This window comes from Globicephala melas, chromosome 11 (genome assembly GCF_963455315.2).
Source record: "Globicephala melas chromosome 11, mGloMel1.2, whole genome shotgun sequence".
Lineage (NCBI taxonomy): Eukaryota > Metazoa > Chordata > Mammalia > Artiodactyla > Delphinidae > Globicephala > Globicephala melas.
Genome location: NC_083324.2, coordinates 46569231 through 46581319, shown reverse-complemented (window position 1 = coordinate 46581319; position 12089 = coordinate 46569231). Strand labels below are relative to the sequence as shown.

At 47.5% G+C, this 12089-nt stretch overlaps 1 long non-coding RNA gene across 1 annotated transcript in view; it reads right to left on the bottom strand.

Moving 5' to 3' along the window:
• Positions 1–397: 397 nt before the first annotated feature.
• LOC132598179 (uncharacterized) overlaps positions 398–12089 on the bottom strand; it is a 113395-nt gene continuing 101703 nt past the window's right edge. The window contains exons 3-5 of the long non-coding RNA XR_009566045.1: positions 3797–4056; positions 2075–2195; positions 398–517 (exon numbers count right to left, since the gene is read on the bottom strand). This is a non-coding gene — a long non-coding RNA (uncharacterized lncRNA). The remainder of the gene's footprint in view (positions 518–2074; positions 2196–3796; positions 4057–12089) is intronic.

The window sequence follows — 12089 nt, the reverse complement described above, 5'->3', positions numbered from 1 at the left end:
ACTTCCTTGTGTAATTATTTATTGGTGAAATTAAATGAGGACTACTTAGACAAATATTCCTGAGACCTTGCTCAAAGTAAAGGTATTGAAACCATAGGTATCGTAAGCATTTAAAGACAGTATGGTGAGAAGGGGTCCACGACACAGAAAAGATCAAGGACCCCTTCCCCCTAAGGATGTGGATGCCTTGGGAGGGTGGAGATCAGCATGGATGTAAAGACGCAGCCTCACCCTCAGCTGCTGCCGCCACCTGACCTTGCTGCATTCAGACAGTCTGGTAATACTGTCCACATGCTCTGGCTTTACTCTGTGCCTCAGTTTCCTTCTCGCTAAAGCGGGAATAACAAAACCCTTGAACCTCACGGTCAGACATCATGTGCCTTGCCCACGGCCACGGCTACAGCCAACTCAGAACCCTTATCATGAGGCCCAGAAAAAACCCTACTGACCTGTAGGCACTGTTGAGCCTCTCCGTCCTTATTCTGGATACAAAACAGGATGTCCAGCCTCCTTCATTCTGCAAGAAATGTCCAGAAAATGGTCACCCTCATAGATACTCTAACTTCAGACTCAGCAAAGGCAACCTTAGGGCTCAGCTGAATTTCATAGGGACTATTGTGGCCCAAAGAAGATGCACCTTTATCATTGACCTGCTGTCTTAACTCTGGGCTGAACAACTGCGGGTGGACGTGGGTGTGCATGAAGGTGGGGAATCCTGCCAGCCTGGGAACTCACTGCCGGATTCTCTTCTGCACTTGCATATTTTTAAAGACAAAGTGACAGGGCACAGCTAACATTATCACAGCACCCTTAAGTGCCTCTTAGCTCTTGCTTGACGCAATGCTTCTAGTGACGTGCTTCCATGGGTCTTTTAAGCATAGGGAGCAAACGGACGAAGAGTTTCCCGTTTTAGGGCCCAGGCGCTCTCATCCACCCCACCTCCCCTCACCCCTATTCCACATTATTAAGGGAAAAAAAGCAGGCGGGACGATGATGCAATACTCTTTAGACAAAGTACCAAGCCTGCAACCTAGCTGATGCCATTCCTTTGTCCTCTGACTCCCAGAAGCAATAGCTGTAGACCTGGAGGCTCTGGAGAAGGCGGGGTGGGGCTTTCCAGGGAGGCTCTGGAGAAGGCGGGGGTGGGGGGTAGGGGGGTGGCTTTCAAGGGAAGAGGAAGAGAATGGGGGAAATGAGAAGACCCTTTGCAAAGTTTGTTTTTTCAGCTGAAGATACATACACCTGACCTCCGTTCCCCTTGTCTTCAACAGGTACCAAAATGGGAGAAGGGGAATGGACCACGGTTTATGCCCATTTTGCAGATGGGGAAAACTGAGGCAATGGGGCCTAAAGCAAACTTTTCGGTGGGAGGGCAGCCTATCAACCTTTATGAAAATCACAGGTTGGTGGGGGCCATACATATTTTGTAAGTGTCTTTAACTTTTCTTCGAAGCAACTTTCATTTCATAGTTAATGTTTCTCATTTTCTTTACTCTTATGATGACTTCAGACTAGCAAAGTGAAGAGGAGATAAAAAAACGAGGTGGCTCGTCTGGGCCACAGCATTTATCCAGACTGAGTCAGCGGGAAGTTCGGGGCAGAGGGCTGCCCTCCAGAAGGACTTGGAGGGAAGGCTCGTCACAGTGATACCCAGAGTGCCGACAGACGTTTCCCAATATCACTTCTACTGCCTTTTTCAGTTTGAATCCCCTGTTAATAGGATGATGGTGGATGGCTTACGGGAGGATATGAGATCATGACTTGCTTCTTCAGGGGGAGCCCTGGAGTCAGAAGGCAAGAATTGCCGTCACTTACCCTCACGTGACCCTGGCCACTTACTCATTTACCCCAAGCTTCAGCTGCATCACGTAGGACAGGAAACTGGGTTATCATGTCTGAGCAAGGCAAGATGTGCAAGTAATGCTTTGCCATTTGCGAAATGCTCCCCCGCATCCTCTCCCAAGCACGTTTAGCTATGAAACACTGCCCACCTTTTGTGGCTGGTTCTGAGTGTCTGACCACCTTGTACTCATCAAATAGAGGGCAGTGTGGCTGGAGGCCCGGGGGAACTCACCCAGAGACCTCCTGGGTACCTGGGGTGGAAGGGTAAATGTCAGTGAGACAGACTTCCAATGATTAGCCGACAGTTTCCTCATCCGTAAAATGGTGACAACGGCAATTCTCCTCCTTGGCCACTAGAGGGGATAAAAGAGAGAATCCTTGGGCTTAACAAACACACACAGCCATCATCATGAACAGCATCGGGCAGCTCACCCGTTGGTGCCCCTAACCCTACAGAGAGAGGCCCAAATACCGCAGTGGGCAGTTCCTACAGCCGGCTCTGCTCAGGGAGCCCTGGGGGAGTGCTGTACGCTTGGCACACTCCTTCTAAATAATGCCTCTGCGCTCAGAGTTCATTACGCCAAAGATGACATGTTGGGTAGACCCATTGATGGTTTTGGAAGTGTTCTTCTCCAATATCAAAGATTAGGAAGAGAGAGAAAAAAGGATCAAAGTAGAGGCATCCAGTTGATTTATAGCCAAGACAGGCTACACAGTGTTTAGCTATAGTAAAAGCAAAGAAAAATAATGGAGTAAGGAAACATTATACAAATAATGTTGGTAGGAGAGCCGGTCAGCAACACTGAGAAAACATTTTGATGGTCATTAGGTCAGGGTGCCACCTTGTCCCTATAAGCGAGCAGGACCCTATGGGGCCTTCTTGGGACAGACCCCGCCCCCATATCCTCTGCTGTAGCTCCTTTTTGAAGTACCTAGGTAACAGTATCTGCTACACGTTTCCTGAGTCGTTTTGCAGATGCGGAAACCCTCACGAAATGGAAGAAATGAACACATCCCCTCCGGAGCCTGGCAGAAGCCAGGAAATATGTGAAACAACGCAGTGCCTTTTTACTTCACCTCACCATCAGCCAATCAGAGACTCGTGCATGAGCTGATTACATATCCTGGGACTCCCCTCCCTTGCCTGGCCTTTAAAAAGGCTCTGCTGAAACCCATCGGGGAGTTCGGGCTTCTCGCGCATTAACTGTCCCAGGCTCCTCGTCTGGAGCCTTGCAAGAAACGCTGCACTTTCTCTCAGCAAACCGCGTGTCAGTAGGTAGGATTTACTGCGTGCAAGTGAGTGGACCCAAGCTTTGGTTCAGCATCCCTGTCCGTGTCTTCTGCCACGCAGTGACCCCATCATCCCTACTGAAACATCTCAATGGCTGCATTCCCCTGGCATGCCCAGCCTACAGAGTTCAGCCTCCCCAGAGCTCTTTGGAGTAGGAGTGGCTGGTGCCCCCTCAGTAACGTGCTTCACAGGGCCTGAGCGGGGGGTGTCTTCTGAGCCTGTTTTGGGGACAAGGTGAGGAAGTGGGTGTGCAGGGCACATATGATAAATGCACTCCAACCCGCCGACCTCGCTAAGCCTTGGATGCCTTCCTTCTATGCTGTGCCAGGGACATTCTAGAGCCCCACTGAATGTAGAACCATGAAGGCCAACTTTCAGCCAACCAACAAAGCAATCTCTTAGAGCCACTTCCAGCTGCTTGAGCGAACACATTCCATCCTCCTTAATCTAATTTCCTTAGAATCCATTCCTACCTGTGTTCTTCAGGTTTTCTAAATTAGCAAAATCTTGCAGTTCTTTTGGGGGAACGCCCCTTCTGGCCTCTCCCCACGTCTGTGCTCTGGCGGCCGTGCTCTGGGGACTAGACGCTACCCTGTCCACCTCCTGAAGGTCTAGGCTGAGGCAGGACTCCTGGGCCCCAAATCTTTCTGCTCCCCCACTTACCACCTGTGTTTCTGCCTGTAGAGACGGTTCTCTGGGAAGCGGAATTTGCTGACAGAGATGCTCAACTCGATTTCGGTGTTTTTTGCCAGAGATTTTACTTTGATTTTGAAACTGAAGAATCCTTTCGATCAGGAAGAAGTCCCAGAAGACTGAGTCTTAGGAAATGCCCAGAAGCTCTCTGGCCAGACAGGGCTGCTTTGCGGGGTTTCAATATTTACTGTAAAACTCCCACCTTGGTACTCCCTCCAGATGCCGAAGACCTGGAATTGTTATCAGAGACAGACTGTGAGCTCAGGTCTGCTGAGGAAGGTAGCGATGTTCTGGACCAGCTGCGGGCTTCTGGAAATGCTTCTGCGGCCGTAACCACGTTTCACCAAGCCTGACTGTGCCGGGTGGCCCGGGTGGCCCAGTGGCTCCACACATTTCCTGTCCAAGCCTCCCAGTAACCCAGGGAGGGAGGTATCGCCCCCTCTTATGGATCAGGAAGTGGAGACTGGGTCTCACCCACGTGCTTCCCCGACATCCATATGTGCTCCCAATGGCAGTGATGACAAGGCAGGGAGGTTGGTTCTGTCCTCCCCAGATGACAAGACAACAAAGCTGGATGGTGGAGGGGGGTGAGGTGAGGTGAGAAGAGAGAGTGGGGCTTCTGGGTCAGTCTGGGGGGATATGACTTGTGCTCTGGCCATGGTCCTCCAGCCCCCAGACACTGGCAGGAAGTGTCGCTCTGCCTCTTCTCACAGACTGGCAGGTTGCCTACTCTCTATTGCTTTTCCAAATTCCCAGGATGCAGAAGGGAGACCAACTCAAGCCATTCCAATTTTACTCCTACTTCAGAAGCACCTCCTTAAATGTTAGCTTTGAAAAGCCTAGAATTGGCAGCAACATGGATCTTTCCGATTATCTAAGAGTTGAAAAACTCATGCTGCTTCTGAAATGTACACGAGGAAGTACATGAACTTCTAGATGCAAAGCAACCCTCTGTCGAACAGACTCGGTCTCGGGCTCTCGGCCGCCATGTTAGATGCTTTCAGACTAATTACTGACCAGAAGGACACTAAGTTAAAAAAATTTTTAGAACAATTCAACACCAGTATATAAGTGTAATAAGAACTACTTCTTTGTCCAATCATCTTTTAGCAAGTAACTTCAATTCTAAATAATTATTTGAAAATTGTTGGAAATAGTTCCAAATAGTTGGAAAATTTCTCAAAGATAAGGCTTTGGTGAGAGAGCTGGGACTTTAGGTCAGACAGACCCCGTACGTGTGATCCTTCACTGTGTGGTGTCTTGGGAAAACCATGAGAGTTCAGTCTCCTCATCATATAATGAGGATGGTAACCCCTTCAGAGGGCTGTTGTAGGGATCAAACTAGGTAAGTATGGGGTACAAATGTTATTAACTAACAGTGAGAACAGTTGAGCCCAACACACCTCAGCTTTTATTCTCTTTGCCCCTGGGACTCTCACTCTGGTCACAGCAAGAGAATTTTCGCACATGTCCTAAGCATTCCTGCAAGAGTTTCCTTCTGATTCAATGTCTTAAAAAAACTGCCTTGGACACAAAACCATTTGGTAACCAGTGATTCAAAAAAACAAGCAAAACACAGGTAAGCACCAAAGTCAAGTTAACAGCCTGGTCCTTGGTACTTGAAGGGAAAACCAATTTAATCTACTAGACTTTGAACACGGAGGCTTCCTTCACGATGATTGCTGGACAGAGTGTTAATTGTTACCTACACAACCGTAAAATTAGTCAGCAACTTCCAGTTAAGCTCCTATGCCAAACAATGAGAGAATTAGCAGAAACTAAATCCTCCCAATCAGGCTGAAGAACAGATGAGAACTAAGGACACGGCATATGTCAGTCATGAGGAAGGTGAGGATTTAAATCCCTGGGGGACAGAATTCTGCCGGTGTTTCTGTCTTTATCCTGCTCTTCTGATACATCCCACACTGGGAGTTTACAATGCAAAGTTGCAAAGGCAGGGTTGTACGGGGAAATGAGAAATCACAGCTCGGCCTGTGGGTCAGCAGTGTCTGGTTTCTGTCGGGATGGAACCCAGCGGGAAGGGGGACAGACTCTAAAAGTACAGCTACTGAGACTCGGTTTCAACATCCCAGCTGAACCGCAGCCTTAGACGCCGCAGCGCAGCTGCTCACTTGCCTTCCACGGAAATTGCATCTGCTCGACAATGCAACCTACATGCAAAGAAACCCTCCTCCAGGTGGAGGCTGCTTTGAGCCTAATTAACGACAACAGGTCATCTCAACGTGGCAGGCTGATTTTGTTTTGGGTTTACTTTCAATTTGGGTTGTCGTGAACCGAATCCATTGGGAAGGGATTACGGAACACTTCCCCAGCCCTCTCCACGCACACAGAGCCTCCCACCCTTCCCCCATCCCTAGTCCTTGCTGCTGGGACTAAATCTACAAGCGTGCAAGTGCCATTAACTGACATTCATCAAAACACTCTCCATTGTTCGCAGACATGAGCGGCCGAGAGGTGGAAATTACTTGGCATTTCATTTTAATCTGTATTGAAGACTTGCCTGACAAAACATATTAAGTGTAAGAATTGCCGGCTTGGGAGTGAAGCTATGTTTATGGCCTGCCCCCATCTTCCTCTGCTAAAGGAACGGCAACGACACTTCCCCCATCCTTCCCTACCTTCTACAGCTTACCTGCCCCTACCCCGCCATCATCATCCACGAAACCTTAACACTGAATTTTCCTTGGCGAGTGCAGCTTTTGTTAGCAGTGCCTGTAAAACTGTAATCAACACCCTGTGCCTCTGCAACCAGCATCTGAGATTAAAAACAACAACAACAACAAAACCCCAACAAACTCTGCCTTTAATAGGGTGTTATCGGTGGCATCTCCCTCGGCGTGCTACCCTGTGGCCACGTAGCTGCAGACCACAAGGCTGTGTGCTTCTCCGGAGAGAGACTGTCACCAAACACCTCTGACAAGGAATGGATGCCATGCTAATGGATGCGCATAATTACCAAGGGACCCTGATTCCCCCTGCTGCATCCGACGGTTGCCGAATGCAACAGTGTACGTACAGTGCTCGCCATGCTAGCGCATTTTCTGGGGACCCTCAAGTTTACACTTTTATCGTTCATGGTAATTTCGCACGGTATTGAAAAACAAAAGTAATTAAAGTCTCTCAGGTGTGGAAGCCTGTTTATTTTTCCTTCTTTTTCGGGTCTCTTTCTAGATGAGGAGGCTGTTCTCGGGGTAAGGCACAAGGTGAGTGGTCCACATTTTCTATTGCTGTGGCTGGCCAAGTTCAGACCCAGGGACCCAGGACGAAGAGAAACGATGGCAGACCTATGGCACAGAGGGTGGGGGGCTATTATAGGTCAGCAGGGGACCGCAGGGACACCTGGGCTTTGCCCGTTTTATGCCCTCTTTGCTCAGGGGTCTACTGATGGTGCCAACTGGTGCTGCCAGAGCATGGGTGGGGTGCAGAAATCCTGTCTTATGTGTTTTACTGTGATGAAATCTGTACCCTGGGCCATTCCGGAGTTCTGCTTTTGGAAGAATTTTGGATTTCCAAGCTTTGAAGTGTCACAAGCTCCCCCAGGCAGGAAGTTTGACATTTTGGCCTTGCTTTGTTGACCTTGGTGAGGGTTATGCGGGCCATGGTCTCTCCAGGGAGGCCTCTGTTGTTCTCCACCTTGGCTGGAAATACATCAGAGGTGTTCATTTCAGCCCTTTCATTGGGCCTTTGCCATTTCCAGGATTTGGGGAATCAGGCGATCAGAGCAGAGGAAAGGAGAGGAGACAGGTGCTTCATGTCCTCCCCCAGGGAAGGTACGGGCGTCAAGGCCTCAGCCAGTGCTCCCCTGGAGGGCGCTCCCCCATCCCTTCAAACTGTGAGCCCTAGGTGGGTCTGGCCAGGGCTGCCCGCGCGGTTCTCGTGATGGAGTGAAGACCACAGGAATCCCGAGGTGTGTGCGTGGGGCGGCGGGGAGGAGCGGCACCAGGGGAAACCACTTCAGAGTGATGGAGAAGCCGCCCACCTGGGTGAAAGCCTGTGGCCTGGATGCCGTGGTCCTATCCCACCACAGGCATCAGACCTGCCTTGCTACCTCGCCCCCAAGTAAGCATCTTCGGTCAAGTTTTGGTGAAAGCGTATACGTTTTTTGCAGTGTTTGTGTGCTTTCCCATCATAGACAAGATAGAGCTGCTCACTGCTGAATTCATAACGCGACTATCTCAGGCTGACACCCCAAGAGAAGAATCCATTTTTTTATGAGGGCTTGGAGGCTTGGTACCAGTCACGCCCTGAACAGATCCAGCCCTTCTTTCCTCTCATGCCCCATCCAGGTTACTATGATGCACCTGAAAAATTCATACCTTTGCAGCTCAAAGATGTGACCTTTTGAAAAGATCTGAGAAGAATAACACCCACCCCGCTTTAAGTCATCATTTCAGTCTGTTACCTTTGGATTTGCAAGATAAATACTATAAGAGACTTGCATATGGCCCGTTTTTAAGGGCAGATGTGAATGGAATGGTAATTACTTGCTAAGAGTCACAGAGAATCACTGGAATTAACCATGCGGCGTAGTCACATCGTGTCTAGAAAGCATAAACAAGACAACGCTTATTCTACTAAATTTGTTGTGCATAGCTTTGATTCTTTGTCATATAAAAAGTACATTAGGGCTTCCCTGGTGGCGCAGTGGTTGAGAGTCCGCCTGCCGATGCGGGGGACACGGGTTCGTGACCCGGTCCGGGAAGACCCCACATTGCTGCGGAGCGGCTGGGCCCGTGAGCCACGGCCACTGAGCCTGCGCATCCGGAGCCTGTGCTCCGCAACGGGAGAGGCCACAACAGTGAGAGGCCCGCGTGCGGCCAAAAAAAAAAAAAAAAAGAAGTACATTAAACAAATAATAATGCTCTATTAGCTTCCCTTGGAACAAACGGAAAGTCTTTTTCTTCAGGAAGGTAATTCCGCAGATTATCAAATGGAGTCTTGTCCAGTTCCTTGACCCCTGCCTGTAAGATGAGGGCATCCAACTGAGACGACGACTGGGGAAGCCGGGTGATCACCCTCCCCATTTCCCACCGCCTTTCATACTGGCCTGTTTGATTCTCATCACGGTGCTTCCTGCCATCCGGAACTACGTCTTCCTGGCTTTACTCACTAGTACATCACGTGACTCTCCGCTGGAGCATAAGCCCCGTGAGGGTGGGAATCTGGTCAGACCTGTCACCTCTATCTCCAACTCCAAGAGCAGTGCCTGGCCTAGAGTAGATGCTCAAAGCGTGCTTGTTGAATGAATGAATGAATGAATGAGAAGCAGCGGTACTGTTCCACAGAGCTGACCACGCTCCCCTTGATCTTTGCAGTCCCCCTGGCTTTGCACAGAGCGGGGCTGAGGAAGCAGTCCAGGAGAGTCTCATGGAAGCTGAAGGAGAGCAGGGGAGAACCTAAGCTCTGAACTAATTAAGCTAAGAGCTATAAATCAAGGAGAGGCACCAAGTTGCCATGGTTAAAAACCTCAAGACCCGGGTATCACGGCCTAGGGACGATTGCTGTGATGCTTCCAGTCTGCATTTTTAAGACCGGAAATAAGTGCAGAAAAACAGGAAGGGAAAGAGTTGTAGAAAACAACAAAGGTGAGGCACCAAGCAAAGAGTCACATAGCAAAGCCCAGAAGAACCGTGTGATTCTGTCCAGGATTTAAAATGTGCGTGTGCCTTTGGGTGTGGGTGAAACTGGCCCACCCCAGTGAAGGCCCTGGAGGACTCAGACACGAACCTCTTCAGTTTCAAGGACAAGAAACAGACCTTTGCCTATTTCTTCTTCCAGATCCGACCACGGGTAAACATAAACTCTCACACGCATGTCACGTTATTTCCCACAAAAATTTCTCTTAACCTAACCCATCATTCAAAACCTGGGTGTGGCGTAAGTTTTGACTTGCAGACAAGTAGGCTCTAGATTTAATTCACTGGCCTGAATGTGAACATCCCTTGTAAGTCTTATTCACTGGTTTCTCTGCCTTGCCAGTGATGTCTGCTTGTGATTCCCAGCCCTTCCATTTATCAGCCAACCTTTCTATAGTTAAGCAGCTAAAGTTGGTTATCAGTTTAAAAACGTAACTTGCTAATAACTACTAGTAATAGAAGAACATTACCTAGCTGAAATACTTTTGGTCATGTATGTGGCCTTTTCTTTCATGAGCTCTTACATCTCTAAAACACTTAGAAAGGGGAGGGAAAAAAATAGGTTTTGGGCCGAAAGGGTTGCTTTCCTATTTTGGAATGAGTCCCTGGATACTTTGTTAGGAAATGCCTACTGTGTGCTGAGTGGGGACACGCCAGAGGGCTGAGGTCAGAGCCCTTGGCACATGGCAGGGCTGCCGGCCACGCCCAACCACAAGCCACGGTCGACCCAGCCACAATTTGGGGTGACAGGGCTCTGAGGTTTGCTAACCATCTTCCGCTGCATGATCCTCTTACGAATTTAGACTATTTAAAAGAGTATCGCAATTAATGATGGAAAAATAGGTCCTCATCTAATCATGAGGAAACGTCAGAAAAACCCCCAATGAGGGACATTCTCTGTTCTCTCTTAATGTGTCAAATGTGACAAAAGAAAGGCTGAGGAGCTGTTTCAGATTACATAAGAGCAAAGAGACATGACACCCAAATGCAATGGCGCTACTGGACTGGATCCTGGATGCACTGAGAAAGAAATTGCTTTCAAGGATATTAGTGAGACAGATGGCAAAATCTGAACATGGACTGTGATACTCCGTCAATGCAATCAACACAGTACTAATACAGCAGCATCAATACAATACTATTATATCAATGTTAAATCTCCTGAATTGGATATTGTATTTGATTATGTTGTCAGGAAATACAAGCTGAAATATTTAAAGATAAACTAACTCTCAAATCGTTTAGGAGAAAAATGTCTGTGTATATAAGTACGTGTATATGTGTGTGCATATATAAATGTCTGTGAGTGTGTGTGTGTATGTGTGTGTGTGTGTGTAAGAGAGAGGGAGGGAGAAAAGTGATAAAGCAATTACTAATCTGGGTCCAGACTATATAGAATTCATTGTACTATTCTTACAACTCTTTCTTAAGTTTAAATTATTTTATTTTGGAGGGAATAATTTTTCATTTTCTTTTTCACCTTCTCTTTGGAAATATGTCATCTGTAAATACAGGCAACTGTGGGGCGTTTCTTCTCAATATTTTCAAGGAGGCGGAAAAACGTCATACCTGAAGTAACTGACATCACATTGAACGTCACGGTATTTCTTTAAACTCCAATATTATATAACCCCAGTAATTACTTCATGTACTACACAATCTTAAACTGTTTCTTAATTTTCCATCTTGTTGAAAAGCTGCTTTGGGAGGAAATATATTTTACTTTTGTATGGAAATAGATAAAACAGATGGTTTATACATTTTTCCCCTTAGTATCGTGTGGCTTAATTAAAAAGGAAGGGCATTATGTGATTTAAGTCAAAAAAAATAATTCCTAGTAGTCACTCAAAGCGTCTTCCTGCCCCTGCCCCTACCTGGCAATTTCCGGAGCTAGGGGGGCTGGATGTCTTTGGGAAGCCACCCTACCTCTCATTTATGTCTAGTCATCAAGGGATATTCACTTTTAGCAAGCAAGGTCAACACAAATGTTGCGGATCTGACGCTAAAACATCCTTTCTTCCATTCAAATGGCAGATGATCAAAAGGATACAAGCAAGAATATTTTGCCTGGCACACGGCCTAAAAGTTCTAAATTTATGTATTCTATTTTTGCTTCTTTCTCAAATTGGATTAGTTACTAGGCAACTGAAGTATTTAATTTCATTTGCTAATAGTTACATTTTAATAGAGGCAGCTAGCCTACATGACCGACGCTGCCAATACAAACACAGCCCCGGCTCCAGCCTTGTCGGGCAGTAGTACGCACCCCTTGATTCTGGTTGCAGACAAAAACACTACTCGTATTCTTGCCTTTTACTTATTTGACTTTTAAGTACAGGAACAGGGATGTCTATTTTGGAATTCTTTATAGAAAGGATATTTTAAGTGATTTGTTTTCCTCACTCAAAAAGCTACCTGTTTGACTCGCAGACATAGAGAACAGACTTGTGGTTGCCAAGGGGGAGTGGGGGAGGGATGGACTGGGAGTTTGGGATTAGCAGATGCAAACTACTGTCTATAAAATGGATAAACAACAAGGTCCTCCTGTATAGCACAGAGAACTATATTTAATATCCTGTGATAAACCATACTGGAAAGAACATGCA